At 38.2% G+C, this 12,915-nt stretch overlaps 1 protein-coding gene across 1 annotated transcript in view; it reads left to right on the forward strand.

The window, feature by feature from the left end:
- Positions 1–12,915, forward strand: part of INPP4B (inositol polyphosphate-4-phosphatase, type II, 105kDa) — a 702,969-nt gene that overhangs the window by 200,002 nt on the left and 490,052 nt on the right. The window lies entirely within an intron of this gene.

Raw genomic sequence — 12,915 nt, forward strand, 5'->3', positions numbered from 1 at the left:
TCTATGAGGTGGATTGATTAAGTGCCTGGGTTAATCGGGATGGGAGTGTCAGAGACAGTGTGATTGGCACAGGACAGAGCAGAGTTTAGGGCTGTTGTACATAGGGTCACTATGAGTCGCAAGTGACTTGACAGCACATAACAACAACTACTATCAAATTAACTTCTGAAAGATGAGATCAAGTACAACAATTGTGATGATAACTGTGAACAAGGTAAAATGTGATTCTTTTATCTTAAAGGTTGCTATGAATTAGAACTGGCTAAAGCTATGAGTCGCAAACGACTCGACGGCACATAACAACAACAACAACAACAAAGGTACCTATAACAAAATCACACTAATTTCTCTAAAATAAATGTGTGTGTGTGTAAATTATAATCATTTCTGAAGATTATTTAGTAACTTTTAAATATTAGAACTTCTATGAAAGATGGGCAGTCTCTTCCCATTGAGATTACAACCTCAGAAGCCTGATGACTGTTTGCTATGAGTCAGAACAAATTGTAGTTTAAGTTTTTGTTTGATTATTTGTTTTGATTTGTTTTATTATTTCATGGGGTGTGATAAGTGGACAAGCCATGTTCTCTCTGAGAATACCAGAGAGATTACAAGAATAACATGTTACTATTCCTCCTTCTGTTGTACATAGGCATGTTTAAGCTGAAGTTAAGGGAAGTGAAATCAAGTGCACAGGAACCAAAATATGGGCTTGATTCTATCCCACCTGAATTTCAGAACCAACTCAGGAACAGGTTTGAGTTCTTGAACACTAAGGAGTGAAGACCAGATGAGTTATAGGAAGATACCAAGAATATCATCTGGGAAGAGTGCAGAAGGTCGTTGCAAAGATGGAGGAGGAAGGAAAGACCAATGGATGTCAGAAGAGCCTCTGAGTATTGCACTGGAGCGCTAAGAAACCAAAACAGAAGGAAGAAATCAAGATAGTAAGGACATGAACAGGTGATTTCAAAAGGTTCAGTGACAAGAAAAAGTAAAGTATTATAATGAAATGTGCAAAGAGCTGGGGTCAGAAAATTAAAGGGACCGACCTCTTTCAGCATTTCTTAAGCTCAAGGAACTGAAGAAGAAATTCAAGCCTTGAGTTGCAAAATTTAAGGATGCTTTGGGCAGGATAAAGTCGTCCTGCAAGTATTAAAAGAAGATGAAAAGAGTATACAGAGTCATTATACCAAAAAGAATTGGCAGACACAAAAGAATTTAATGAAACAACATATGAGCAAGAGCCTATCTTGATGAAGGAAGATCAGACTGCTTTGAAAGAACTGACTAAGAATAAGGCCCCAGGAATTGATGCTATATACCAATTGGCATATTTCAACTAACAGATGCTGTCTAGAGGTGCTCATCAAGTTGTGCCAAGAAATCAGAAGAACAATCACTTGGCCAACTGACTGGAAGAGATCTGTATTTGTTTCCATTCCAAAGAAAAGTGATCCCATAGAGTGTGGAAATTATCAAACAGTACCATTAATACCACATACAAGCAAGATTCTGTTGAAGATTATTCAAAACCGATTGGAATAGCACATCAAGAGACAACTACCAGGAGTGCAGGCTGGGTTTAGAAGGGGCTGTGGCTCTAGGGATATTGTAGGTAATATTAGATGGATCCTGGCTGAAAGCAGGGAGTATCAGAAGAATGTCTATCATCATTTCATTGATTACATGGAGGCATTTGTGTGGATCATAACAAACTGTGGCTAACTCTGAGAAGAAAGGGAATCCCAGAACACGTGCTTGTGCTAATTTGAAACCTATGCTTACACCAGGAGTCAGTCATCAGAAAAGAGCAGAGAAACACTGCATGGTTCAAAACTGGGAAGGGTGTACATCAGCGCTGTACCCTGTCTACATACCTTTTTAATCTTTATGCAGAACAGATCATCCAGGAGTCTGGCCTCTATGAAAAGAAATGTGGCATCAGGAGTGGAGGAAGAATCATCAGCAATCTGTGTTGTGCTGATGACACAACCCTACTTGCTGAAACTGAGGAGGACCTAAAGTGCTTGCTGTGGAAGGTCAGGGACTGCCGTCTTCAGTATGGATTGAGGCTTAATATCAAGAAAACAAAGATTCTCACCACTGGGCCGACTGACAGCATCATGATAGATGGTGAGGAGATTGGGATTGTTCACATTTTTGTTTGCTTGGCTCCACTGTCAATACACTTGGCACCAGAAGCCAGGAAATCAAAAGATGTATTGCAATGGGAAAGTCTTTGGCAGATAGAAACCTCTCTAAAGTACTGAAGTGCAATGATGTCAGTCTGTAGACTACAGTATGCTTGATACATGTCATGGTCTTTACAATCTTTTGCTATGCATTGGAGAGCTGGACAATGACTAGAGATGATAGAAGGAGAATTGATGTCCTTGAACTGTGGTGTTGGAGAAGAGTATTGAACATACCATGAACTACTAAGAAAATGAACAGATTTGTTCTGGGGAGGGTGAAGCCAGGCTGCTCCGTAGAGGCAAGGATTCTGAAGCTTCATCTGACATCCTTTGGACATGTTGCAAGGACGGACCAGTCCTTGGAGAGGGACGTCATGCTTGGGAGGGTGGAGCGACAACGCAGGAGAGGAAGACTCTCTATGAGGTGGATTGATTCAGTGACTGGGGTAATGGGGTAGGTGTGTTGGAGATAGTGAGATTGGCACAGGATAGGGCAAAGTGTAGAGCTGTTGTACATAGGGTCGCTATGAGTCACAGATGACTCGATGGCACATAACAGCAACATACATCCTTCAGCTATGGAAGCAACAAGGACTCTCTCTTAATGCCATCAAGTAAGGACTGACTCATAGCTGACTCTCTAGCTCTTTCATTGTTGTTGTTGTCGTGTACTTCAAGTTGGAACCAACCCACAGCTGATTCTCTGGCAGGTTTTCCAACGCAGTTAAAGAAGATGTTGTCTCTCTTTTTCCCACAATGCAGCTGGTGGACTTGAACGCATTGGGTTGATGGTGCAACTCCTTAACAGTAATACAGAAAGACTAATCGCCAAAGAAAAGAGGGACTTAAAGTGTACCTTCTTCTAGAGGTATTTACTGGTTCTCTGTTTACTGACTGACTATAGCATGGCCTGGAGCCTAGCTGCTACTGATTGGAGAAAAGGAAATCAGTAAAGTCTTGTAGTTGTATTACATGAGTAGGAACTTGGAGTTTCAAAAATCTGCAACTTAGCCTTTCTCCTTGAACCTAACTTGCTGAATTCTGAGAAATTGCAAGATGCTAAAGAACCAGGCCAAAAGATTGTAAAAGGCATGGAATGAGCCCTCCTCCAATCACACAGAGCTAAAAATCCATGAGAGGGACCAGAAAACAGACAAGAGACCCAGCTGTGCAGGCAGCAGTGAATTAACAGAGAGCATCTTAAAAAAAAAATAAAGAGCAGTTACCTTGGGGCATTTGCTGATTCTCCCTGTAGCTAGAATGTGAGCATCAAGGCTTTGCTAAAGAGAAGGGTGTCACTGGCAGACAGAAACCAGCAGAGATTCTAGTTTCTGACTGAAGCTGCTGGCATGATAAATTCAGAGAACAAAGCAAGTCATATTTATGGGTGATCCCTCTTTCAAGTTATTTCCTAGATTTTGGAGCTGTATGACATACAGTGTTAAAGGGCAATTCAACCCTGTAAACTTCTGAGAGTCTTCTGCTTGTGCAAGCTTTGAAAAACTATGACCTCATTTGAAAGTCCAAGATGTTCATCCCCTGTATAAAAACTGAAAGACAGATAGACTCTTCCTAGAATTCTCACTCTATCCTTAACTTGATAGAAGGGAGTAAGCCTCATCCTGATCTGCATAACAAAGGCAACACAAGAAATCAGCAACTTAACTGCCATAGAGTTGAAACCAATTTATAGCTCCAACTTAAACTTCCTCTGGTTTCCAAGGCTGTAAATCACATGACAGGAGATTACTCATCTTTCTTCCTTGAAGTTTGTGTTGGATTTGAATTACCAGAGAGGCTGAACCTTTGGATTAGCAGTGAAATTCCCTGAAAACTATACTACCAGAGCAACCCCCCAAAAAAGACAAAAAGAAGACCTTTCTCTCTTGCAGCATATAGATAAAAGCGTTGGGCTGCCGACCTGAAGGCACATGGTTTGAATCCATCAGCTGCTCTGTGGGAGAAAGATGGTCAGACTTTTATGGGATTTTACTGTCTCTGAAAACTCCCTGGTGGGTTAGCTGTGAGTTGTTTCTGACCAGACAGTACACAACAACAGGAACATACTGGAAGATCATTTCATCTAGAACTTAGATTCCTCATATTAAAATAAAACAATTTAAAAACCACAAGAAACGACTAATCTCATAACAAGAAGAATACACTTATTCTCAAGTATGTTACTGCCCTGCATTCTGAAGGCACGGGGTTTGAGACCGTGAGCTGCTCCACGGGAGAAGGATGGGCAATCCCCTCTCGTGCAACTACCTACCTCTGAAAACCTGCCTGAGAGTCAGCTATGGGTTGGTTCTGACTCTATGATAAACAACAATCTCTTTCTAGACCAGAGCACCTCAAACTTTATTGTACATATGAATTACTGGGGGACTTGGCTTAAAATGAAGATTTAATAAGTCTCTAGTGACCTTTGAGATCTTCTGGTATTTTGAACAAGTCTTTAGGGGATAGTCTGACCCTCATCTTTTGACTAATGTCAAATAAGTAGGTTATTAGAATTCACACTAAAGTTCAAGAAGTGTCATTTGATTATATATAAGATCCCTTCCTATCCAAGGTTCTGTTAAGTTTTTCCCCATTTCAAATTATCCCTTTTTAATGACTTGAAAATTGTAATTATATTTAAAATGTCTCGCAGACACTCAGTAGACATCAGTCTCACTCTTTTTTGTTGTTGTTGTTATTTATGTAATTTGTGTCATGTTTTCTGGAAACAGAAGTTCAAAAATTATAGTAATATCTTTAACCTGCCAGGTTGAAAGTATGAACATAATAAAAGGGGGGAAAATAGAATATAGGAGGAAAGAAGGAAAGAGACCAAGCAAAAGAAAATGGGAGAAAAGCAGAAGGAAGTAAGACAAGGATGAAACAATTCAAGGCAAGAGGGAGAAAGAAAATCACCTATTGCTTTGTCTAGAGAACTCTTGGATTGAAAATATTATGGCGTATACCTTTTTTTTAAAAAATTTTTCTTTTTTACTTTATTATTTTTGTGTGAGTGTACCGTCAAATCAGATCTGACTGATACAGGAGGAGATTGTCCCTCCTTCCCCGGCAGAGCATCTGGTGGATTTGAACCGTGCACCTCTGGGATTGTAGTTGCAACTCCTTGCCACTAGGCCACCAGAGCTCCCCTATGGTGTATACCTGACATAGCTTTTTAGGGGAAATGTGCAGAGTTAGAGTTAGAAAATCATAAAAGAACATGCTCCACATTTCTCAAGCTGAAAGAACTGAAGAACAAACTCAAGCCTCGAGTTACAATACTGAAGGATTCACTGAACAAAATACTGAATGATGCAGGAATCATCAAAAGAAAATGGAAAGCATACTCGCAGTCACTGTTGTTGCTATTATGTGTCGTCAAGTCAACTCCAACTCATAGCAATACTATGTACAACAGCTTTGGACCCTGCTCTATCCTGTGCCAATCTTATTTTCTCTGACACACTTATTCCCATTACCCCAGTCACTGAATCAATCCATCTCATTGAGGGTCTTCCTCTCTTGCACTGTCCCTCTACTCTTCCAAGCCTGATGTTCCAAGGACTGGTCCCTCCTTGCAACATGCCAAAAATATGTCAGATGGTGCTTCAGAATACTTGCCTCCCAGGAACAGCCTGGTTTCTCCCTCTCTAAGATGAACCTGTTTGTTCCCCTAGCAGTCCATGGTTTATTTAATACTCTTCTCCAGCACCATGACTCAAAGCCTTCAATCATCTTTCTAAGCAAGGGTGCCATTGTCCAGCTTTCTGATGCATACAGTCATTGTACCAAATTATATATATATATATTTTATATGTTTATAATATATATGTGTATATATATATTTTTTTCATGGCACTGTACTTTTCCAGAAAGTAGTATATGCTCAATGAACAATGGTAAGGAAGTTCAAACTGTACTGAAGATATTGGCAAAAAAATGAAGACCCAAGAATTGATGGAACACCAGTTGAGTTGTTTAAACAAAGAGATGCAACCCTAAACTAGTCTACGCCAAGCAATTTTGAAGAGTTACATGATGAAATGACTAGAAGAGATGCATGTTGTCCTAAGAAAAGGTGATCTAACATAAAACATGTACCAGTTGACTTTAGAGACTATAAAAATACATTTTATTCACACAACGCAAAAAATTAAAGCCAATTTGAGCTATGAATTGACATCAAGTATATCATACATACATGAAGAAAGGGAAAGGTCATTTACAATATAGCAGAAGAAGAAAGCGAGAAATGTGGGAAAGAAGAGGCTCTGAAACGTTCTCTTGAATGCAGAGAGCTAATGAGAAAGAAAGAAATGAAGTAAAGGAGCTGAACAGAGTTCCAAGGGCTTGTAGTATTGTTGATTGTCATCGAGTTGAGCACCATTCATAGTGACTCTCAAAGTTCATAGAGTTTACAGAGGCATATTGGAAGAGGAGTGGCATCCAAGGGCTTAAGAAAACAAAATGAAATATTATAATGACGTAGAGTTAGGAAATCAAGGGGGAAGAACATTCTCAGCATTTCTTAAATTAAAAAAAACTTAAAAACAAATTCAAGCCTCACATTTGTAAAGATAGCGATGCTCAAAAGTAGAGGGAAGGAATACATAGAATCACTGTATAAAAAAGAATTGTTCAACATTCAACAGGAAGTGATGTATAAACAATAACCAAGACTCCTGAAGGAAGAGTTCCAAACTGCATTGAAGACACTGACAAATAAACGAGGTTTCAGGTATTGACTGATTAACAATTGTTATAGTTCAACTAATGATACAATTGTAGAAGTATTCGTTCATCTATGACAAGACTTTTGAAAGATGGCTACCTGGCTAAACAACTGGAAAAGATACATACATTCTCATTGTAAAAAATTATAATTGAATAGATTTTTTAAAATTATTGAATAATCTCATTAATTTTTTTGAATTTATATAAAGTTGTCATTGGCTTTGGGTTAAAATCCACTGAAAGCTGTCCTCCAGGGAGTTTTCAGAAGCTCTAAATCTCATAAGAGGAAATCTCCCGTCTTTTTTTCTCACCGATGCTGGTAGATTCAGACCACCTGCTTTTGGGTTGATAGTGCAAATGCTTTACTTGTTTAGCAACCAAAGCTTCCCCTGTGGCCTAATGGTAAGGAGGTGCCATACCAACCCAAAGGAAGGCAATTCAAATCCACTAACTGCTCCATGGGAAAAAAAGGGGAAATCTCCCACACAATTTATGGCTTCTGGAAGGTGTGGGAGAAAGCAGGTTGGAGGTCAGCTATGAGTTGATTCTGACTTAATGACAATGACTTTATGTCATTAATATAATGCAAAGAAAATTTTTCTGAAGATAAGGACATCATGCTTGGGAGGGTGGAGGGACGGCGCAGGAGAGGAAGGCCCTCTATGAGGTGGATTGATTCAGTGACTGGGATAATTGGGATGGGAGTGTCAGAGACAGTGCGATTGGCACAGGACAGAGCGGAGTTTAGGGCTGCTGTACATAGGGTCGCTATGAGTCGCAGGCGACTCGACGGCACATAACAACAACAACAACAACATAAAAAATGATTGCATCAACAGAGAGAACTGCCGAAAACTCAAGCTGCATTCAGGAGGTACATTAAAAAAGGTTATCATTTGCTGATTTGTCAGATTGATTTTGCCTGAAAGGAAAGCATACCAGGAAGATGTTTACTTGTGTTTCATTGATTATACAATCGCATTCAACTGTATTATTTATAAGAAATTATACATATCATTTCAAAGAATGAGAATTCTAAAAAAAAGAGTTGTGTTATGTGGAATCTGCAAATTGATTAGGAATCAGTTTAAACAGAACAAGGGAAAAAACTAAATGGCTAAAATCAGAAGGTTGTATCTTTTTCACTATACTTATTCAATCTATATGATGAGACAATGATTCAAGAAGACAAATTATATGAAGTAGAATGTGGTGACAAAAATCAGCATTAACAATCATTGACGTGTAGATGATATAACTTTGCTTGCTGAAAGTAGATTCGGAGCAACTCTGTAGTCATCAGCATTCATTTATCTCAAGAAAAAAGGAAGAACAATCATCACAAAAATATATAAGTAAAGTTATGATAAGTGGAGAAAATATTGACATTGTCCAGGATTTAAATTCACTGGGTTCTACAACAAATGCCAATGGAAGCAATTATCAGTAAGTCCAGGGGAGTATTGCATTGAGAAATCTGCTGTATAAAAACTGTTTAAAGTGTTAAAAAGCAAATATGGCACTTTGAAGAGTAAAGAGTGCCTACTTTTTTTCAGTTGCCTCTTACTGATGAAAGGCTGAAAAATTAATAAGGAATGTGGAAGAAGAGTTAATGCATTGTAGTTCTGGTTTTGACAAAGAATATTACAATACTATAGGCTGCTTAAAGTATGATTTTTATTTGGTCCAAGTATAGCCAGAATATTCCTCAGAAGAATTGATGCAGAACCTTGGTCTCACACCCAAGCAGAAATATGCACATTCATGTATATCGAGACTTTGTTCATAATAGCAAAGAGTTGGAAACAACCTAAGTGCCTGTCAGCAAACAAATGGATAGAGAAGCTGTGGTATATTCACACAATGCAATACTATGATGCATTGAAAAATGAGGATCTCATGAAATATTATACAAAGTAAGTGACCCTGGAGGACATTATGCTGAGTAAAAGATCTCAGTCACAAAAGCACAATTACTGCATACTATCATGTTGTAAAACAGGGCTTATGTTGGGTTTGGGGGGAGACTGAGAAAGATGGGGTAAATTATGTATACTGCATTGAAACAGATGAGGGAGAGAACTATTTAAAAGGTATATATGATTAGGTATTATTGTCATGACAGGAGTCTAGAATGAAGGCTGCACAGTGGAGTGAACTTGGGGAGTAGGATTATATAACAATGAAAGAATTTTTCTTTTACTTTTCAAAGAGAAGAGAGAAATGGGAGGAAGAGTTGGGAAGGGAGAAAAGTACAACAATGAATGAATGGAAATCCAAAGTTTCTGTTAACTTTCATTAAAATTATTAATAATAATTAAAAATTTTTTTAAAAATCACCACATTAAAAAAAGAGAGAGAGAGAGAGACCAACTCTTAGAGGAAGCATTATGCTTGGTAAAGTAGAGGGTCACTGAAAATGAGGAAGACCATTTGACAAGACAGACTTACACAGAAGTTTAACAATGGGCTCAGACAGCATTAGTTGAGAGAATGGTATAGTATCATGCGACACTTCCTTTTGTCCTTCTGTCCTTCTGCTGTATACAGGGCTATGAGAGGTACCTTACTTGATAACACTTAAATATATCAAATTTACAAAATATATTGTGTAATTTGACCCATCCACCTTATTTACCAGCCATGTTTCTGGTAAAACAAAATCATGATGATAACCTATTTTTAAAAGAAATGAATCCTGCAATAGTTAAAGAAATTGACTACAAACCAAAAGTCAAAAGCTTCAGTCCATGAGCCGCTCTGGGAGAAAAATGATGCTGTTTCCATAAGGATTGCAATTTTGGAAAGTCTATGGTCCTAAAGGATTATTATTAGTTAGTATCAACTGTATGGTAGTAGGTTGAATTTTGGTTTTTGTTGGTTGGTTGTTTTTTTTTTTTAATTTATCAAAAAATATTGTGTTTATTTTTATTACTATTTGAAGGCCATTTTTGTCTGAATGGTTTCTCAATTCCAGAAGAGTCACTAGAATTATTATTTTTTTTCCCCCAAATAAGCTTGCATCTCTACTGGAATTGGCGCAACTCCACATTAAAAGTTTTGCTCTTAATGATTAAATTAGTTTGTCTTATCAATAGCATTTGTTAACATTTTTAAACCATTAACATAGATTTCTTACTCACTTTTAGTACACAGCTAAGTAGATTATCTCTTGTTTCTTAGTGCTACCTATTACATTAGTGTCTATTGTAGAAGCACTGGTCTGTCCATTTGCTGTACAGAGGTAACCAGTGGTTGCTGTGATGCTGAACTCTGTGACACTAATGTGTCAAATGTGATAATGGTTGCCCATGGTGGACAGCGTTTGGTGGAGCTTCCTGATTAAAATGAGCTTGGAAGCAGAGCTTGCCTACAGAAACCCTATGAACCTGGAGAAATGATGAAAGTTATACAAGTGTTCAGGTCTTTTGTTCATAGGGTCACTATTAGTTGTCTATGACTCAACAGCATTTAACAACAACAAAAATAGAACCTGCACTTGGGCATATTAGGCAGTATACCCAAAGAGCATATATCTCATAGGCAATAGCCAATGATGGATTGGTCATTAAGCAATCTTACTTGTGTTTACTTGCTGATCTGTATTGGATAATTTCACAAGTTTGCACCACATCATAGATAGCTCCCATCTGTTTGTCCCTCAATCTCAGAGCACCTTCCTGCAGAATTAAAGGCTCTGTTCAAATTCACCGTCTCAGACAGAGATGGAGGACCTGGGTAAGCACAGGTTTATTTGTGCTTATTTATCAATCTGAAGTAAATAATTTCATGGTTGGTTTGTTTGGGGTTTTTAGTGTATGTATGTGTTTGTGTTTTTTTTTTTTTTTTTTTAATTTACCCATGTTTACTGGGTTACTAAACCCTGGTACTAAAACAGAAAATCAAACTTCAGAAAGTCAGTGACAGTGTCCATGTCCTAGAAACTGTAATGATAAAGGCAAGGCTTTTTACTAGTTCTTTTCCATTTCTACTCCCTGCTGAGAGTGAATCAGAATCTGTCTAGGTACTATATCTGCATATAGTGAACCAGAAACACTATTTTGCACCTACATGCTCCATTGGCTTTGTCTACAACTCATCTCCTCCTCCATTGACCAGACGGAGAACCTCCTCTAGCAGCACTTCGCTTGCCCAAATCTTGACTGGAGGGTGATGGTGTAGTGGGTAAAAACTTACTGTATTATTTGTCAAGATGTTTGAGGGGGAGAGAAATTAGCAACATCCACTTCCAAAATGGCTTGCCTCCGGAAACTCTGTGTACGAACAGTGCTCAGGCTGTTCGTTCACAGGGTCGCTATGAGACGTCTATGACTCGACAGCATTAAACAACAACAAACAAACATATTATGTGATGTTGATACCAACCATAATTATATCTGTCTTGATGGCCCTTTCTCCTTTGCTACCACTGTTTATAGACCCTGGGGTAAGTTGGATATTTCCCCCCACTTGACAGCCTTTGGGTTCAGTCTGTACCTCTTCACCACTGCTAGTAGTAGCACCATTGGTGACACCACTATGTCCAAACAACTACAAGATTCCATAGTGTAAATTATTTCTGTTTACACTTGTATAGATTTTTCCACCCAAAACAAATCTTAACCAATTATAAACCCAATATCCCTTTTCCCCTCCCTCTATTTTTTAACTGATTTGCATACAACCACCTAAACATACTGTGCTTCATCCATGCACATTGTGTCCATACAATCCCTCATACACACTGTATGTACTTCATATAATTAACTACCACCTATCTGTATCTATCACCAACCCATTCCCATAGGTCCCCACTGCATACTCATACTCCCCATCACCAGCCTCCACCATCCCAGTGATCCTCTCTCCTTTCCCTTTGCTCTCCTTTTGAATATTTATGCATATCTTGCTAATTAATACTCTTGTTTTCCCAGTAGTGGTCTTATGCATTATTTGTCTTCATGTGACTAGTTGTTTCACTCAGCTTAATGCATTTTATGTTATGCAGTATCTTATGAATTCATTGTTCCTTAGTGCTGCATTCTATTGTGTAAATGTACCACAATTTCTCAATCTATCTATTTGTTGATGAACATTTAGGCTGTTTCCATTCTCAAGCTATTTTCACACTAACCTGCTATGAACAGCGACATACATATCTCCATTTGTGTCTCAGTTCTGATTTCCTTGGGACATATTTCTAGCAGTGGAGTAGCTGAACCATAAGCGATTTCTATGTTCAGAGTTTTGTGGAAAGTCAAACTGCCTTAAGTAGTAGCTGTACCCTTTTACCATCTCATAAACAGTACATAAGAGTTCCAATTATTCTATATTCTCTCCAACGCTTATTGTTTGCTGTGTTGTTAAACTTTGCTACTGCTATTGGTAGAGATGGTATCTCATTGTTTCAATCTGCATCTAATTGCTAGTGATTTTGAACATTTCTTCACGATTTTGTTAGCCAACTGAATGTCCTCCTTTGGGAATGTTATTGTTGTGTTTGAACCTACCCATTGGTGACCTTCCAGTGAGTTTTTAGAGGCAATTCATAGCCTTTGTCTATTTTGTGAATGGGTTATCAGTCTTTTTATTGTGGAGGCCCTGTAGAACTTTGTAAGTTTTAGTTATAAGATCTTTGTCTGAAAAAAAAATAATATAAATGAGCACTGAACATCATAGATTTAGAAAGCCTATAATTCAGCTTTTAGCCAGTACTTTATTGGAAGTACTAAAAAAGAAGACCTGCCCTAGAGAGATAAGTTCTTTGAGAGTAGAATTTAAATCCCATTCAGTACTCTGAGGATATTTGTGTTTGAATGGATATGTAAGCCCAACTAGGCCTTTTGATTGAAGAGATACACATCTGAAAGAAAGGCAAAAAAGAAGAGAAATAAGTAAAAAAGTGAGGGGTGAGAAAGAGAGAGAGAGGAGAGGGGAGGGAGAGAGAAAGAGAGAGAGAGAGAGAGAGGAGGGGAGGGGA

Source organism: Elephantulus edwardii, unplaced genomic scaffold, assembly GCF_000299155.1.
Source record: "Elephantulus edwardii isolate Elephantulus edwardi_28Jun2011 unplaced genomic scaffold, EleEdw1.0 scaffold00053, whole genome shotgun sequence".
NCBI classification, from domain to species: domain Eukaryota; kingdom Metazoa; phylum Chordata; class Mammalia; order Macroscelidea; family Macroscelididae; genus Elephantulus; species Elephantulus edwardii.